Source organism: Taudactylus pleione, unplaced genomic scaffold (assembly GCF_031769625.1).
Source record: "Taudactylus pleione unplaced genomic scaffold, aTauple2 ptg000559l, whole genome shotgun sequence".
Classification (NCBI taxonomy): Eukaryota; Metazoa; Chordata; class Amphibia; order Anura; family Myobatrachidae; genus Taudactylus; species Taudactylus pleione.
This window is the reverse complement of record NW_028284961.1, coordinates 1,467,546-1,481,329: the sequence shown is the minus strand read 5'-3', so window position 1 is coordinate 1,481,329 and position 13,784 is coordinate 1,467,546. Positions and strand designations below refer to the sequence as shown.

At 39.1% G+C, this 13,784-nt stretch overlaps 1 pseudogene; it reads right to left on the bottom strand.

Annotated features, from left to right (window-relative positions):
* Window positions 1-13,535, bottom strand: part of LOC148481843 (uncharacterized) — a 31,096-nt pseudogene extending 17,561 nt beyond the window's left edge.
* Window positions 13,536-13,784: the final 249 nt, after the last annotated feature.

The following is a 13,784-nucleotide window of genomic DNA, read 5'->3' as shown; positions in this document are numbered from 1 at the left end:
AAAAATTAGCCGTGCTCTGGAGGTGCGCAAATAAAAACCCGGCACTCAAAAAATCAAAAAAAAAGCTCCTGATTGAATAGCAAAAATCCAGCAACTGCAGGAAAAACCACGGGTGCGTGATTTTTGCTATTCTCGCCTCCAATTGAATACGCCCCATAGTGAGCACGAGGCTGGTCTCCCGATTATCAACTCCAGCTTGTTGCACTGCAATTTATGTTTGAGTTTGTATGGTACATGCCTCTCCCAAATATAACTCTTTGTCTGAACATTCTTTAACACTTTCTGCAGTGCAACATGGTTTTACCAATATGCACAGTTACTTGCTTTTGTGCCTTACTCCCAACTAATAAATAGCCCCATAGAGCACGCTAAACATATAAAACACATGGAAGTATGTAGAACACACAGAACATACAGGCATATTGGTACTAATAAATACATGGGATAGATGAGTAGGTGTTTGTGCAATAGTTCAGCTGACAACATGGAGCCAGAATAGGATTTTATTCAGATTTTATTCAGATAGGTCAGTTGGGATTTCTGGAGGATAAAATGTTGAATTTGTTTTTCTAATTTAAACAACTGTTTTTACCTTATAGTATCAGACATTACAGATTTACCTGTCAGCTTCTTGGCAGTGTTTATCAAATCTCTTAGCTCATCTATTTCTTGAGGTGCAGCTAATCTCTTTACACTACACAAGAGAAATGAGAAGAAAGACAAATTAAACTTAAATTATTGATTGGATTACACTATGAATGAGGTTACCAGAGCATATATAGTACTTTACAGAGAATAATATTGTGGGCCGTATTCAATTAAAATTGGACGATTATTATTTTTGAAATATTTTAAATACCTGTTACTTTTGCTATTTACTTCAAAATATAATCATGTGCCATTATTACTGTCCCTTTAACTTTTGAATTGCACCTTACTGTATTTTGTACTAGTAATAGCCTTCTGCAAGTTAGGGACAATAGTTCGAAACTTTACACTTTACAAAAATGGCATAACTGTAACTGTGGTAATTTTTGTGCCTGAACCTTCCCCTAATTCCTAGAGGTAGAACATTTTATCGCATATTTCTTCTATTTGCCTCTTGTGACAGAACAAGATTTTTCTGGATGATCTGATAAAATAATTTCATTGTAATACAATCTTTAAGTAAAGTCCTTCTTGAGAACTTTGTTGAAAAATTCTAGAATGTGCAATACAGTATATTAAATAGCTACTCTTATGATTGTTGTTCTGTTTATTACTGGAAAATAGTCATTGAACTGGTATGTTTCTACATAAAGTAACATGGCCAGCATACTGTCTGTACTGATTGATTTGAAAAAATGCATTGTACTTAGGTAATTGGTGTTTCTATGAATTTAATCATTCTTCCTAATGTGTTGTCACTGATTTTACCATAAGCCAAATGTACTACTGAAATCGCAAATATTCATTTTCAGATATACTGTAGGGACAGAGGAACCCATTACTTAATTATTGTGTATTTGACTGAATATGTGTTTTTTTATCAATGCTATTCATGGCTGTAAGATTGTTAGTAGCACCAATAAATATCATTGATCACATCCAGGTATAGAGGCTCCAATAGAAGCCCATCCCGGTGTAAAAGTAATGTGATTGCATTAGTGATCATTTTAATTTTAATCTCCAGGAGCCGACACGCTACGGTACATTTTGTTTTTGCATTTAGAAAAATAAACTCATTGATTGTGTTTAACTTCTCTTTAAATCCACAACAAAAATATCCACATGACTCTAGTTTCCTAGTACTAATGCTTTTTGTTTTTCAATTGATTAAACATAAATTATATTTAGGGCTGGTTCTACCAGCAGGCAAACTAAAGCTGCTACATAGAGTATCGAGGCTTTGATGATACCTAAACCCTGATGGACTCATTCAGAACTAGACGTAAAGCAAGTTGCTGCTTTTAATCCCAGTGATTTGCACTTTTTATTGTTTTTCTGCGATGTGTTTTTTTTGCTCTGGTGACTCAACAGCAATTTGCACTGTGCCAAGGGGACCAGGATAGGTGTTGTAGGTGGCATGTAGATGAGGCCAAAGTATGGGTAAGTCAACGTGAAATGCATGACAAGATGGAGCTCACCATCAAGCTAAATAATAGACATAAGCTGATGTTGGGTGTTAGCTCCATTTGATTTGCCATAGGCTTACCGAATATAATGTTTCTTGTAGGATTGGATGCAGACAGAACAGGGTTTGGACTGGCAGGGTGAAGAAGCATAGCCCTCTAGCTGCCCCATGGAGATGATGGAATAGGAGTGAAACAATAGCTAGGTACAGAATTAGCAGACTGGAGCACCGTCAGGGAATCCGAAATCAGGGTCACAGGCAAAGTAGTGAAAAAATGAGACAAGCCAAGACCAGGTGCACAGGCAGAGCTTTGTCATCAAGAGAAAGCAGGGTCCAGTACACAAAGGCATATTTTGGGCAGTCCACTAAGCAGGAGAGCATATATTAATATGGCACCAAATGCTGACTCATGACACCCAACTATGCAAATACAGTATAGTAGAGACAGGCGGTTTGGTTCTACTATGTTTATTCACCAAATTAGTGCAATTTCAGATTTATCTTATTGGTTATCTAAACACGTGAGAGCTGGATAGCCAATATGATGCCGTTTTATTTAGATCCAAATGTAACTGAATAGAATCAAACTGCTCATCTCTAAATAATAGTATTACTGCTGAAGCTTCAATCTAATAGTAGGATCATGGTAGTGGAGCCACTGTCAGTCAGTGCATGCCCAGTCTCATTCCCAGAATGCCAAGGCTCTATGCTGGCATGAAACCCTCTGCTTTATCTTATCAGCAGAACTTTACAATTTCAGAAGCATAAAACTTGGTGAGCCTCTTAGATTGGCAGATCCCTGTTGGGAGCGCATCATGTCTGTCAGAAGACTGGAGCACAAATTAAATTCTTTAACTTATTTTCTAAACTAAAAATATTCTGTGAGATTATTACTGCATTTCCTTAATTACAATTTTCTGATATACAGCCCTAATAAATATATTATATAATGTGGGGAGATGTACAGAACATGTTATCCCCTTACTATCCCCTTACCTGTGCACAAACACTGGGACAATAAAATCTGAAGTCTTTATTTCTTTTTCCGCCTCCACAATTCTATTAACAAGGTCAAATACTCTGCTCCATTTAACAATGTTTCCCAGAGGAAGCAAATTACCTGGAATATGGATAAAAAGAAATTTATACCAACACTACAGCCGGTGATAGAGATCCATCTGCAATCAGACAGATCTCTGTATAAGCTTAGCCCACAATTCCATCTATATATTCACAACATTGCTCACAGAACACTTAGCCTATATGTAAATAGCCACCCTCTGCCAGGTTGCACCCATAATTATGAGAACACTTGTGTGCACAGTATGAAATCTCAGGTTCTCATGCTAGTGTATGGGGATGGCATGCTACATCGGGGCTGAATGGTAACCAAGAGACACAGATGTGTCGTCTTACATTTTTGCCCATAGCTGCTTCATGTAAATCCGCATATTGTTGTGGCGTACTGTATGCTGCTATAGAATCTATGCCATGAAATGCACAGTTTAACTGCTGGGTGGTGAATGCTCTGCGGATGAAAACTACAGTATTGAATACAATACTGACGGTGATCCATGAGAGGCTGGCCAATCATGTTCCAACAGTGTAAATAGTCACTACGCCAGGGGCGCTGCTTTAAATGATCACTTTGTGTCAAGACTAAACCGATATAGACATTATACTGTACTTGTTATGGGCCATCCATACTGTTCAGTATACTGTCATTACATGGTGTAAAGACATACAGGCAGTTTTTCATAATAGAGATCATTTCAGGTTCAATACTCTTAAAGTTCTCTGCTCAACTTTATGTAGTGCTCCACACTTCCCCCTACTTTCTTTGTCACACAATAGACATTGACTATTGGCTAAAAAATAAATAAATACTGATTTATAAACTTGCAATATCCCTTTCAAGGCTTTGAACCGGATGGGCCAGCATTGTAAAGCACTCACCTTATCCACTCACCCACTCACAAGCCAGCTATAGCAGCAGTCACACCTGTTGTGTATGTCATGTTAAGCAGGCATCTTTCCACCAAGTAACATGTACAATACAATGTCTATAGTGGTTCAGAGTCTAATGCAGCTGTGTGGCATAACATAGAAATGAAAGGTGGTGGCTAGTTCAGAGCAATGTATGAGTTCGGCAGAGCACCTTGAGAATTTTGAACTTGAGTTGCTCCAACTTTATGGAATGCTGTGTCTGCATCTTCACAGCAACACAGATATGTAGTCTTAGAAATCACAGGACTCACCAAATGATTTAATCCTTTATTACACAGTCACCTGCAGCTCTGGACTCATGATAAATATGCTGTGGTACTGTATAGTGTAACAAATTAAAAGTTATGTCAGCCAATCAGCATGCAGCACTACAGAAGCTTTGTTGGCTATTTGGCACATGTGCAGTGCATTTTAAGAAAAGTGACATGTGGTGGACAGAAAGTTGTATTACACTCTCTGGCTTTTCCAGTGCCTCAGTTCATTATGGTACAACCTACTGCAGCATGATGTGACTTAGAACACAAAGCAGCAGCATGGCAGGGCAAAAATAGCACTGCCCGCTACATTGCGTATGGTGTGTGGAGCAAAGATGTAGCAGGACACACAGGGCCATCTCTTCCATTGGGCTTGTTGGGCACTTGCCCAAGGGCCCGAAGCTTGTAGGGGCCCGCCAACTTGCCCCCCAGCAGCCGTGGCCAGTTGGTAAATTTGCGATATTTTTATAAGCCGGACGATGGTGAACTGTATTCTGACCTCAGTCCCAATTTCGGCTTCAGACCAGTCAGACAGAGTCTCTGTACATGTGTGGGAGGTCTGGTGGGCATGCAGGAGGGTTTAATTGTATTGACCATTTACATTTTTTTCCCATGAATGGGTGAGTAGGGGCCCCAGTGCATTGCTTTGCCCAGGGCCCACACTGCTGTTAAGACAGCACTGAGGATACAGCTGTATCTGTAAATTTCAATATTTCCTATATAATGAATAGCCCTGGCACTTAATTTACACAAAAGTAGGTGAAATTAAAATTTTCACCTGCTTTTGTAGCTGACTTTGCGTGTTTTGGCCGCAGAAACTTTTCATGCTCACCCCCACGAATCGCCATATTGAATTCCAAAACACACGAATACACAACCCGGCGGATGTGAACCAGGTGATAAGTGCTGTCAGTTTTGGGGAAATCATCCTGACACCCCCTAAAAGATACACTAACATTGGGGATCAATAGAGATTCCCCCTAATAGTCCTAACAAAGCTATTTGGGGTACTTAAGTTGTGTCAATTGCTTCTAATTAGCACCTTTAAAACAGTGGTGGAAAATAGCATTTAGCAGTATTTTTTAAATTAAAATAAGAAGTCCTGTCAAATTTGGGGTACGTAGAAAAGGGTGCAAACATGTTTTAAAGTTGCTAAAGTGAAGTTTTAAAAAACACACCTTAAATAAGCACCTGCAATCAAAAAAACACCTCCCCTATACTTGCAGATCCCCCAAAAAGTCTATTTCGATAGGTTTTATGTTTGTACCCTGACTTTGTACTTTTTCACCCCCTTTTTCAAAGTACTTTTTCGGGGGGTTCCTTGCTTTTTTATTAGGGATTTTTTGACAGTAATCCTTTGGGGGGATGTCCCAAGGGTGCTGAGTGGTTTCCCAACCTTTGCACTCCAAAAACACAAATGCTGCACTTTTTTTTCCTCCTGCTATTCAGAGGCGAATCTTTTTCACCTATTACATTGCAATGCATTTTCGCGTACCTGAAAACCAATTGGAATTGAATACGGAGGAGAGTTTCCGACTGGCGAAATGACATCATCCACAATACTTTTCAGCGGATCTCCGCTTTTTGCATCTAATTGAATACGGGGCTTAGGACCTTATTCAGACCCGGTCGCTAAGGCGCGATCGCTCGCTGCCAGGTGATTGTTGCAAACTGCGCATGCATATTAGTCGCAGTGTGCCTGCGTAAGCCACTCACTACAATGGGAATCGAGTGCTCGTAGCATAAAGACAGCTCGCTAGTATGATTGACAGAATGTACCATTTGTGGGTGGTAACGGGGGAAGGTGCTCGTAAACGGGGGAGTGGTTTTGCAGACACAGGCGTGTCAGGCAAACAAAATGCTGTTTAAAGGGCGTGCATAATTAGCAAAGTAGCGTCATTGTACACGTCACCTGCATGTATGTCAGCCAGCACTGTTCGTAGGGCTACCTCAAGGGCTGCGAGCAGCTCCAATGGCTCTCGATGTTACTGATTAATCCTACAATTCCAGGAGATAACGTTGCGAGGGGAAAGGGGGCATCTTTATACACTAGCGTGCGCTCAGTGCCGTAGCTCACTAAGACACAGAGGGAGACCTTATGCCACGCAGTGTGAGCGTAAAATTTGAATATCCGGACCCTTTTTGTCAGCGAGCGCCTTAGTGTTAAGCATGGAGAATAAAAACATTTCTAATCTCTATAAATAGCACATAACTGATTACTCCCAATTGAGACCGACAGTATGTTGACTGCATCACTAAGAGTAGAAATATACTCAGTGAAATTGTCGACTTCACAGAGTTTTCTCTTCTTTAAATAGAGAGAACAGAAAAGTGAATTTTCTAAAACTGAAACGCTGAAGAAAATGGGTTTTTGTTTTTACTAATAAGTCTGCACAAGCTGCCATTGTATCTTCAGCTTGTGTAACATAAGTCTTTTCAGATCCCCCGTACTTTCCTTGCTCCCCCCCAGCTCCATGCTCACTGCACCCTCCGCCTCCAGCTGTGTCGAATCTTTCCATGTCCTGTTTGCCAGTCCTCAGTGCAGCCTCCTCTGAACCCTGGCAGCCAGCGTGCCCAGCACCATGCTCCCCGTTACCTGGATGGATTTAGAAACTACCACCTGTGTGAGTGACAGCTTGACAGCTGGGGGTGAATTTACTAAGATGGGAGTTCTATTAAGAAGTGATGTTGCCTGTAGCAACCAATCAGATTCCTGGTACTATCTGCTAGAAGGTGCTAGATAAATGAGAAGTACAATATGATTGGTTGCTATGGGCAACATCACTTCTTAATAGAACTCACATCTTAGTAAATTTACCTCCTGGTGTCCGTGCAGCAGTCTACACATGCACGTGATGTCCATGGCTCATGTGCGGCTCCGAAGACTATCAGTGGAGGAGAGCAGCAGGTGTAAGCTACCTAACTTCTAAAATACTTTCTCCGTAACAATGACAGTTTTTCGGAAAAGAAAATGATGTACAGGAGGGATGATGAATGCCTCCGTTATTTAGGTAGAACTTAATACGAGTTCAAAACTTAATTAACTCATAGTTTTGATGAATAAACCCTTTAATCATAGTGAAATACAATGTTCTTACACTGTTACATTCTTAACAAATCTATAAAATAAGTGACATAGCATGTCTGTCTATCCGTATGTTTGTCCTTTATGTGAGTCCAGAGTTTTGAATCTGGCTCCAGCAAATTTAGTATGATGGTGTAGTTTGACCAGGCTTAGGTGTAAGCCTAGGTTTGAACTTTGTCAGGGCTACACACTGTCACACAATCCTTAAAAAGGGGGACAATCTTAAATTACCCAGGTTCTGGGGCTGGCTCCAGTTGAAATTGTCAGTCTGTCAAAAACCTTTGAGTAAGCTACAAAAGTATCCTTTTAACCTCAGTCTGAGCAAACATGATGACTTATGCAAGTTCATATTAAATCCATAACTTCTGTGTTTGCATGGCATTACTAGAAGTTTGTGGACCAAATAGCTAGAACATAAATAGGCCCCCAGATTTAAAAAAAAAAACCCATAAATTTCCCCCCATTCATGTTATGACTCACAGACCCCATTCAGGCTATGCCACACAGTAGTGCACCTTATACACATTACTACATGCAGTAGTTAAGCCCCTTTTACATTATGCCACACAGTAATGCCCTTTACAGATTAAGCCACATAGTAGTAGTGCCCTATATAAAATATTATTCCACACTATAGTAATGCCCCTTACACTTTATGTCCCTCTGCAACTCACCACCCCATGTTTCTCCAGCTGATGCATGGGCAGGCAGCGGCAGACATGGACATTCAGCACCGATGCAATTTGAATCTCAAACCAACCGGAGCTCATGAACTTGCAGCTAATCATTGCTGATTGGCTGCTGGTCTGCAAGTTGTGATTGCCTCGCAACTGACAGTGCTGTCTCTCCATGACAGCCTGCCAGTGTGCCAGCTGGTGCACTGGATTACAGCAGGTTGGGCAGCACCAAATCAACACTGCTGACACACTGGGCTCCCCTCAACAGACCTGACTGGAGCAGCCCACCTTGTTTGTTTGAGTGGGAGCAAAGGGAGTGATGGACCACAGAGGAAGCTCAGGCTCCATAGAAGCCACATCCCTTGCACCCACAGTAGTTATGCCACTGTCTGCATGCATGTTAGCAAACAGTGGGCTCCTTACCGGAATCAATGGAATGGAGCTATATGAAAGGACAATGTAACCAATAAGGCTGCAGATGTACTAGCCGGGTATCCCTGCTAGTATGATATAATTTATATTAACCACAAAGTGCACACACCATACGTATTTAGTATGCGTACCACAAAAATGCTCATCCAGTAGCTCATACAAGAAGATCTTTGTTTCTTGAGTCTTTAGAATAGTTCTCTTACTCCCCAAGTATGGATATGTACCGGGTGAAAGAATATATTCACATAGTGTATTACCATAGGTAGTTTATTCACAAACAATAACACATACTAAAAAATGCATAATTACATCAAAGGAGAACAAAAAAGGCTTATCTGAGAAAGTCACTATATCAAGCGACAGAGGTCCCCACTTCCTCAACGTGTTTCGTCACTTATACCAATAAGGTTGGACTTCATCAGGAGGATAGCATTATCAGAGGGATACCATACCACCTTATGAACCCATACTAATTATCCCATGTGCCCATAATGGTCTGTAACCGGATTTCCGTTTTCGGACGCCATTTTGGATATTATTGTGCATGCGCGGGATTCACCGCACATCGCGAGTGTATACACCAGTGCCCGGTGACAAGCAACTTCTTAAGCACCATCGCGCATGCGCGAGACTCACCGCGCATCGTGAGGTTTCAAACAGATATAGAATCGTGGACGCCATATTGACCTCCGTCGCGCATGCGCGGGAGCCAACACGCATCGTGAACACTTCAATGTGAATCAACTAAGCCACAATGAGTTCTATCTAGGAGGCATATACACCCCTATCGTACCCGAGCATGTACCCCACTTACAGCTCGCTAAAGACTCATTATACTGCCGATATAACTCTCATTACTAGAGGGAGAGAAATGGCAGCGGCCATTTTGATGTAGTCTATAACAATCAATGTGTTGGCGCCATTTTATTGGAGTGTCTCTTTGTACTCACATCATATGATATGCATAAGAGACCCAAATTCTATATCCATAGTTACAGATCATCACGAAAACATATCAACACACAATACTATATAAAATACATAAAAAATGTGTATATTAAAATGCTAAAAAAGGGGTAATATAAAAAAGTTGATATAAACAAGTAATCTAAAAAACCAGCTGCAGATATATAATCAAGAACCTAATAAATATCAGAGTGTAAATAACAATAAAAATACAGAGAGAGGAAGAGTAAAATGCAATCATATTAGAATAATCCCTATAAAAATGGTGCAATCTCATAGGACTCATTCAACCCATATGGTACTAGAGTGTTCAAAGTAAATATCCAAAACATCTCTCTTTGCGATAGTTTTTTCTCTCTATCGCCACCCCTATCAGATAATAGTACTAATTCAATAGCTTTAAATTTCAGCCCTAATGGGTCGGCATTATGTTGTTTAGAAAAGTGCTTAGGTATGGAATGATTGTCAACTCTATTTCTAATGCCCCTCACATGCTCTTGTATACGTAATTTGAGGTTCCTTTTGGTTTTTCCCACATATTTGAGTTGACAAGGGCATTCTAATACGTAAATCACCCATGTGGTGGTGCAATTCATTAAATGAGTGATGTTGTATGATATTGTATTATTAAAATTCCATACTTGATGATTCTTATTGTCCGCAAATTTACATATATTACAGGTATTACATTTAAAAAAAACTTTACTTTTCTGAATCCATAACGTACTATTGTTAACTTTAGGTTTCAAAGTGCTAGGTGCAAGTTGCTTCTTTATATTCCTGGCTTTCCTAAAAGCTATATTAGGTCTCTCCGGTAGAATACCATTAAGTATTGTATCGGTCTTAAGAATGTCCCAATGTTTATTCAAAATTCTTTTAATATCCTTTTCTTTACTATTAAATTGGGTCACAAACATGATCTTATTATCAATAGGATCCTTTGATTTATACTGCAAAAGGGTATTCCTATCTAATTCATTTGCTCTGATCTTAGCTTTATTAATAACTTCTTCAGGATATTTCTTCTCCCGAAATCTCTCGGAGAAAATATCAACCTGATTGTTGTAGACATCTGTGGAACTGCAATTCCTACGTATCCGACAGAACTGGGAAAATGGTATGTTCGTTTTCCACTTAGTGAGGTGTCCACTGTTGAAATGTACATAACTATTCGCATCTACCCCTTTAATATGGTTCCGACTCACAATTCCATTAGTGTCACTTCCAATAACCAAATCCAGATATTCAATCTCCACTTTGCTAAATTTATAAGTAAATGTGAGATTATATTCATTCACTCTTAATTGGTCCATAAAATTTAGGAATTCATGCTCTGTCCCATTCCATATAATGAGAATGTCGTCAATATATCTGGCATATAATATTAATTGGTCTTTAAATATATGTTCCCCATATATATATTTTCGTTCCCAGCTTCCCATGTGGAGATTGGCGAAGCTGGGTGCAAATACTGTGCCCATAGCTGTACCTTCTACTTGAATATAAAAAGAATCTAAAAATTTAAAATAGTTATGATGTAAAATAAATTCCATCAAGGAGCATATCAAATTCTTATGTTCCACACTAAGATCCTTATCCTCATCCAGAGGACCATAACTATTTTAAATTTTTAGATTATTTTTATATTCAAGACCGATACAATACTTAATGGTATTCTACCGGAGAGACCTAATATAGCTTTTAGGAAAGCCAGGAATATAAAGAAGCAACTTGCACCTAGCACTTTGAAACCTAAAGTTAACAATAGTATGTAATGGATTCAGAAAAGTAAAGGTTTTTTTAAATGTAATAACTGTAATATATGTAAATTTGCGGACAATAAGAATCATCAAGTATGGAATTTTAATAATACAATATCATACAACATCACTCATTTAATGAATTGCACCACCACATGGGTGATTTACGTATTAGAATGCCCTTGTCAACTCAAATATGTGGGAAAAACCAAAAGGAACCTCAAATTACGTATACAAGAGCATGTGAGGTGCATTAGAAATAGAGTTGACAATCATTCCATACCTAAGCACTTTTCTAAACAACATAATGCCGACCCATTAGGGCTGAAATTTAAAGCTATTGAATTAGTACTATTATCTGATAGGGGTGGCGATAGAGAGAAAAAACTATCGCAAAGAGAGATGTTTTGGATATTTACTTTGAACACCCTAGTACCATATGGGTTGAATGAGTCCTATGAGATTGCACCATTTTTATAGGGATTATTCTAATATGATTGCATTTTACTCTTCCTCTCTCTGTATTTTTATTGTTATTTACACTCTGATATTTATTAGGTTCTTGATTATATATCTGCAGCTGGTTTTTTAGATTACTTGTTTATATCAACTTTTTTATATTACCCCTTTTTTTAGCATTTTAATATACACATTTTTTATGTATTTTATATAGTATTGTGTGTTGATATGTTTTCGTGATGATCTGTAACTATGGATATAGAATTTGGGTCTCTTATGCATATCATATGATGTGAGTACAAAGAGACACTCCAACAAAATGGCGCCAACACATTGATTGTTATAGACTACATCAAAATGGCCGCTGCCGTTTCTCTCCCTCTAGTAATGAGAGTTATATCGGCAGTATAATGAGTCTTTAGCGAGCTGTAAGTGGGGTACATGCTCGGGTATGATAGGAGTGTATATGCCTCCTAGATAGAACTCATTGTGGCTTAGTTGATTCACATTGAAGTGTTCACGATGCGTGTTGGCTCCCGCGCATGCGCGACGGAGGTCAATATGGCGTCCACGATTCTATATCTGTTTGAAACCTCGTGATGCGCGGTGAGTCTCGCGCATGCGCAATGGTGCTTAAGAAGTTGCTTGTCACCGGGCACTGGTGTATACACTCGCGATGTGCGGTGAACCCCGCGCATGCGCAATAATATCCAAAATGGCGCCCGAAAACGGAAATCCGGTTACAGACCATTATGGGCACATGGGATAATTAGTATGGGTTCATAAGGTGGTAAGGTATCCCTCTGATAATGCTATCCTCCTGACGAAGTCCAACCTTATTGGTATAAGTGACGAAACGCGTTGAGGAAGTGGGGACCTCTGTCGCTTGATATAGTGACTTTCTCAGATAAGCCTTTTTTGTTCTCCTTTGATGTAATTATGCATTTTTTAGTATGTGTTATTGTTTGTGAATAAACTACCTATGGTAATACACTATGTGAATATATTCTTTCACCCGGTACATATCCATACTTGGGGAGTAAGAGAACTATTCTAAAGACTCAAGAAACAAAGATCTTCTTGTATGAGCTACTGGATGAGCATTTTTGTGGTACGCATACTAAATACGTATGGTGTGTGCACTTTGTGGTTAATATAATACGCTATGAGGCGCTTGTCTTTCACCTTTTGTTTTTCATAAATCATTGGGACCCATACAACGAGGATCCATTTGGGAAGACTATAGCTGCCACTGGGACACCAGAATCATAGCAGAACTATTTTCCGAACTACCTTTAGCTTAACAGAAACGTCTTATTGGTTGAGCGCTGAGATTAGTATAATTTTATCATGATATAATTTATATTTAGGTAACTGTATTAAATTCTTTAAAGCTAATGATGGAAATAAAATTATGTGTTTATTTCCATAAAATCGCTGACAGAAAAATTACATTAATTTCTTACCGAGCTGAGCAAAGATCTCTCCAGTCTCGTAGGAATCTAGTTTGCTATATCCAAGATTATCAACTAGAGTGATGTTCTCTGTAAGCTTATATGGTATTCTCTCAGCTGTAGCTCCACCATCAGAACCCCTCGCCTTTGCCCAGTTCTTGAATTCTCCATCCTCCCAGACGTACTTACAGGTGTTGATGAATGAGGATTTACCATTTCCTAAAAGACCAAACAGCTGGATGAGAATTATGTTAAAACCCTGATTACCTCTCCTACATTGGTCAAAATTGAAATCATTGATAATTTGTTTATATTGGTCTATATCCATGTGTGCTTTTGTTGACTTCTATCTTCTCTGATTCTGCAAGTAAAGTGATAATGTAATTACCTTCTTGAAGTTACTTTGTATGTGAATAATAAACCTCCTTGGTAATAAATGTTTAATAATCATTGCAGTTATGTTATCGTGTTTCCTTATTTCCTGAAGGTGCAGGAGCAAAGATTACATAGAGACATAAAACCACCTTATATGTAAAGCAGAGTACCAATAACTGAAAGTGACTGTAGGCTGAGTATA